The following is a 5,439-nucleotide window of genomic DNA, read 5'->3' as shown; positions in this document are numbered from 1 at the left end:
GAACCCAAGCAGGGGAGTGGGAGAGGAAGAAGCAGGCTCCCGGCGGAGAAGCCCGATGAGGGACTCCTTTCTGGAACATTGTGGTCACACCCTAATCCGAAGACATGCGCTTAATGACTGCGCCACTCAGGCTCTCTGGGTTGTGGGCTTCTTGATTTTTCAGCCTGCCTTCTGGGGGAGGGGCCTACCGGCCGGTACTCAGAAAACCCTGTTTGGGTAGAGTCTCCGTGTCCCCTGCGAGGGGGGTTGGGGATGGGCACCCTGTGAGCCGGTATTTCCGGGCTTTTGTTCTCTGGCAGCTTTCCCTGGCAGTTTGCTGTGCCTCTTCTGAGAGTCAGAGCAGCAGTGGCCAAAATTCAGCCTCTTGTCTCAGAGCAGAGGGATCACGGACCATTCTACACTGATGTTCTGGCCACCTTAACTCTGTTTCTGTTGGTGCTGCTCAACCCTGCAGCATCCCAGGCTGTGCACCCCACACCCGTTGTCCCAGCCCTCACTTCCAGGGCCGGCGCGTCTCTGTCCTTTGTGTTTCCAACCCCGCCAGCCGCCAGTTGCCAGCCGCCCTGCGCGGCCTCCCGGAGCTCCCGGTCTCAGTCTGGTGTCACGCGGGTGCCGACCGCGAGTCCACCTGCTCCCCCGTGCAGGTGGCCCTCCAGCCGCCAGCCGCCCCGCACACGCTCCTGGAGTTCCCGGTCTCAACCTGGATCCAGTGAGCACACCGGAGCTCCGGAGCTCCGCGAGATGCTTGGTGGTGCACGCTCCTGGCTCACGGTCTCAGTCTGCTGTTTTGAGGGTGCGGGTCCACGGTCCGCCTGTTCCCCGGTGCAGGTGGCCTGCCAGCCGCCAGCTGCCCCGCGTGCGCTCCCTGAGCTCCCGTTCTCAGTCTGCTGTCTCGCGGGTGCCATCTGCGAGTCCGCCTGCTCCCCTGTGCAGGTGGCCCGCCAGCCACCAGCTGCCCCGCACACGCTCCCGGAGCTCCCGGTCTCAGTCTGGACCCAGTGAGCACACCGGAGTTCCATGAGATGCTTGGTAGTTCACGCCCCTGGCTCACAGTCTCAGTCTGCTGTCTCAAGCGTGCGGGTCTGCGGTCCGTCTGCTCCCCCGTGCCTGTACTTAATTTTAATGTGTACTTATCTGGGTCTCTTTATTTGAAATGTATACCTAGCATGTGCCAAACATTCTTTCAAGAGCTGGGGATAGAGCATTGAACAAAAAAGAAAAATCCCCAGCTCCATAGACCTTACGTGTTAGAGAGTGTTTAAAACGTTCCATATTTTTAAAAGGAAAAAAAGACTAAGAGAATGATGAAGAAGTGGATACAACTTTTTTGAGAAAGGTCGGTTGGCATTGTGTAGATTCTGGTTGTGCTTGGTGCTTCTCAATTTGTGGTTGTGAGAACTCTATCTGGGAAAATGATTTTTTCTAGTGGATTCAACTGCCTGATGGCAAACACGGAGGAGTGACCAGGTTGGTCTGAAGTTGAAGTTTTTGCCAGCTAGGGAAGCATCATTAAAAACTAAAGGTACAGCAAGGATTCTGGGAAGATGGCAGAATAGAGAGCACTGGAATCTGTGTTCCCACTTAGACAATAATTGCACTGGCAGAATCTCTCCTATGTAACTATTTTGGAACTGGAGTCAAGCAACTTCCAAGGGAAAACTTGGACAGTAAATTGTGGTTATGTTCAGTCCATTTCAGCTCCCAGCATTCTAGCAGCTATGTATGTGGAAACCTCCGCACCCTTTCAACCTCTCCAAACTGCCCTCCTTCCCTGGCAAGCAGCCATGTGTGTGTTCCTAAAGCAGCTTGCACCACTTTGGGGAGCTAGGATGGGCAATAAAAATCCTGTCCTTCAAATACTGGGGATCTGTGCACTGATGGCTGATTGCTGCTCTGACCACAATGTGCAGACAGAGGACTGCAGCCATTGTTGCAAGCCCATCCCCCTCTGGCCGAAGTGACTTCCAGGGCATTTTAAAGTCTGGTGACTCCCCTCTTTCATTTTTCTCTCTGTCCCCTATTGGGAGCCAGACCTTAAAGACTAGAGTATTCAAAAGGAACTGCATATACAGGAATCATTAGAAAGTTACACATACCCAGGCAAAGGCGCAGGCTCAGAAAAGACCCGAGAAGACTTAAGTCTATACCTCAGGCTGATCCTCAGCATAGAGACAGCGTACAAAAATCAAAAGGGAAAAAAAAGAAAAGGAAAAGATTAAAAACGAAACAAAAATAATTGAACTCCGGGGCAGGGGAAGAATATGATTTCCAGAGTTGTCAGATCATTAGAAGCAAATTTTCAGTTTTAAAAAATAAAAACAATGACAAAAATCACAAAAAATACAAAGAAATAGGAAAATATGATCCATTCAAAGGGTGAAAAAAACCACCCCAGAGGAAAACCAGATGATAGACCTACTAGACGAAGATTTAAAAACTGCTATCTTAAAGATGCCCAAAGAACTGAAAGAAGATGAGGAGAAAGCCATTTTGTGTGAACAAAATGGAAATATCTATAAAGAGATGTAAAATTAAAAACTCAAATTCTAGCTAGCATGTGGAAGCAACACAAATGTCCAGAAAAGCCAAGTGTGGCATACATGTGGCATGGAAAGTTACTCAGCCTGGAAAAGGTTGGAAGTTCTGCCACATGCTATGGCATAGATGAGCCTTGTTAGATGACATTATGTCAGGATGGAAGTCCAATGTTGCTTTTCTTGCTCAGTGATTTTAGAGACATTGAGTAGTTCCAGCATGACCTCTCTTAACTAAACTGTTTTCCTATTCCCACTGAAAGCACGACTCTGTGTATTGGCTACTACAGCATTTCAAAATATTTGAGACATTTCTCCTAGTTTTGTACAACCCGGTATGGTGACTAACATAATATAATTTAAAAAATCTGTGTACAACCCAAAATGTTGGTGTTTTGTATGGATCACAAGTGCAGCATTCCTTAATTCTTTCTACTGTCACAAGTGTCATTTAAGGAATGAAGCATATATTGCATGAAAACATTACAACCTTTTCCTCTTGGTTTAAGTCAACTCCAAGGTAACTGGAAAAAAATATGCTAAGTGAAATAAACCAGTCACAGAAAGACAAATACTGTATAATTCCACTTATGTGAAGTACCTAGACTACTCAAAATCATAGAGCCTGCAAGTGAAATAGTGACTGGCAGGGACTGGCAGGAGGGGGTATTGGAGAGTTAGTGTTCAATAGAGACAGAGTTTCAGGTTTGCGAGATGAAGAGACTTCTGTGTATCGATGGTGATGGTTGCACAACAGTGTGGATGTACTTGATGTTACTGAACCGTACACTTAAAAATTGGAAATATGGTGAGTTCTGTGTTTTGGGTATTTTACCACAATAAAAAAAAATGGTGGGGGGAAGCAAAGGTACAAGGGCCAAGGGAGTGTACAGCATTTGCAAGAGAATAGTTGAAATAATGAGTCTTGGAATCCAAACTGGATAGGAAGGAAGTGGAGAAAGGGAGAACGGGAGAGTTTGGGGGGTAGACCTTTCACGAAGGTTGCAGAAGAGTGAGTGGTAGTGGGGATACCTGAGCAGACAAGCTGGAAGACCAAGGTGCTGCTTGGAGAGCTTTGAACTGATTTTGGAGTGGAGCATTTTTTTTTCTCACTTGATGATACACCCTGGATATTTTTCCATTTCAAAAGTCATAGTTCTATCTCACCCATTTTAATATAGAATTCCATTTCTCAGATGTATCATAATTTAATTAACCAGTCTCTTACTGTAAACGATTTTAAATTACAGTAAAAAGTTTGTTATTTAAACTAATAAATTATGATCCTTACAGAAATCCTCACCAAGGAGCCTCTGACCTCTTGAGACAGTGGAAGAAGCCCTGTGGTTCCAGAGAAACTCAAGACCAAAGCTATCGAGTGGTGCCCCACTGCACCCCCCAACCAAGGAGGAGGCACAGCCTAGAGGTGGACAGCCTGGAATATTCCACTGCACACTGAAATCATGTTGGGAGAGAAATCAGGCTATTCTAACTTGCCCGTTAATGTATAGAATTACTTAGAATTAATTCCACTGAGTTGTTTCTATTTGAAAAGAACTGTATCAGGAACTGGAAGTGTAAAATGCTGTCCAATAAAGAAGGCATAATTAGATGAGGATGTAAGTTATTACAATGTAAAGTTAAATCGGAAGCAGATTTAACATGAAGTGAAAGAAGTCCCAGTGTCCGTGCCCCTCACTTACACGGGCCCCTTCTGATACTCCAGGAGAGACCCTAGAAACATAGGTGGTCATATATTCTGGTAAACTTGGCAAACGCGAGTTTTTTTTAAACTACAGTTAACCTGTCTCTTTCCCATCTTACTTTCCCTACTGTTGAAAGGGCCAATGACATTTTTGAGACCCAAAACTGATTGCCAGCTGCACTGGTGTAGGAGTGATTTCTAGAAACGTCTTACTACCCCTGTGCTGATTCATTGAGTTCATGGCTTGAGGGTACAGAGCAGAGGCTCTACCATGACGGGAACATACACTGTGGCACTCAGCTTAGGAAGTAGGTGGGTCCTGGAGGAGATGCAAGGGTCTGAAGTGTGTGTAGCCAGAAATGAGTCTGGAGAATTCTTCCCATCAGACGTGTAGAACTGTAAATGGAGGATTTGATTCTCAGTAGTGCCTGGTCAGAACAGAACTTGCCAAAGTCAGGAATATTCTTAATAACACAGCATAAGCAGTTATACGCGTGTACACGCACCACCCATTCTTTCTGTGGGTAATTGCACAAAATAATAGAATCTGTAGGTCTCGAGGCACAACCCGGCGGGAGTACTACAAAGGAGTCCATCTATATGTGAAGTTCTCTATCCTAGTCATTCCAGTTACCAACAATAAAAACATGTGACCAGCCATCACAGAGGAAAGACAGGTAGCTACTGAACGAAAATGTTATTTTTCTAGATTTTGAAATATTCGTTGTATTCGTTAACTCATTAAGACTTGATTTTGGTGTGATTTTTTTATTTTAAATAAATATGCAAGTTCGGGGCGCCTGGGTAGCGCAGTCGTTAAGCGTCTGCCTTCAGCTCAGGGCGTGATCCTGGTGTTCCGGGATCGAGTCCCACATCAGGCTCCTCTGCTGTGAGCCTGCTTCTTCCTCTCCCACTCCCCCTGTTTGTGTTCCCTCTCTCGCTGGCTGTCTCTCTGTCACATAAATAAATAAAATCTTAAAAATAAATAAATATGCATTTTCATATCTAATTTTGCATTAATAACTTTCAATCATTCTTCCTAAAGAGGTCCCCCCAAACTGTTTAACTTCACGGCCTGTGAAACCTGGATCTGTCCCAGTACAAAGCAACGAGCATGATGAGAGAGAAACGTAAGAGGGTCTGTGGGAGTTCTGAGAAAGCAGACATTATTCAGGACAGAGATAATCAAAGAAGGGTTTT

General features: G+C 45.6%; 1 long non-coding RNA gene across 2 annotated transcripts in view; it reads left to right on the top strand.

Annotated features, from left to right (window-relative positions):
- Positions 1 to 5,113, top strand: part of LOC109489818 — a 68,638-nt gene extending 63,525 nt beyond the window's left edge. For both annotated transcript variants that reach the window (XR_002142952.2, XR_002142951.2), the window contains exon 3: positions 3,828 to 5,113. This is a non-coding gene — a long non-coding RNA (uncharacterized LOC109489818). The remainder of the gene's footprint in view (positions 1 to 3,827) is intronic.
- The last annotated feature ends 326 nt before the right edge of the window (positions 5,114 to 5,439 follow it).

The sequence above is a fragment of the Ailuropoda melanoleuca genome, chromosome 15 (assembly GCF_002007445.2).
Source record: "Ailuropoda melanoleuca isolate Jingjing chromosome 15, ASM200744v2, whole genome shotgun sequence".
In the NCBI taxonomy this organism is placed as follows: domain Eukaryota; kingdom Metazoa; phylum Chordata; class Mammalia; order Carnivora; family Ursidae; genus Ailuropoda; species Ailuropoda melanoleuca.
Note: the sequence above shows the minus strand (reverse complement) of the source record. Positions and strands in the feature narration are given on the sequence as shown.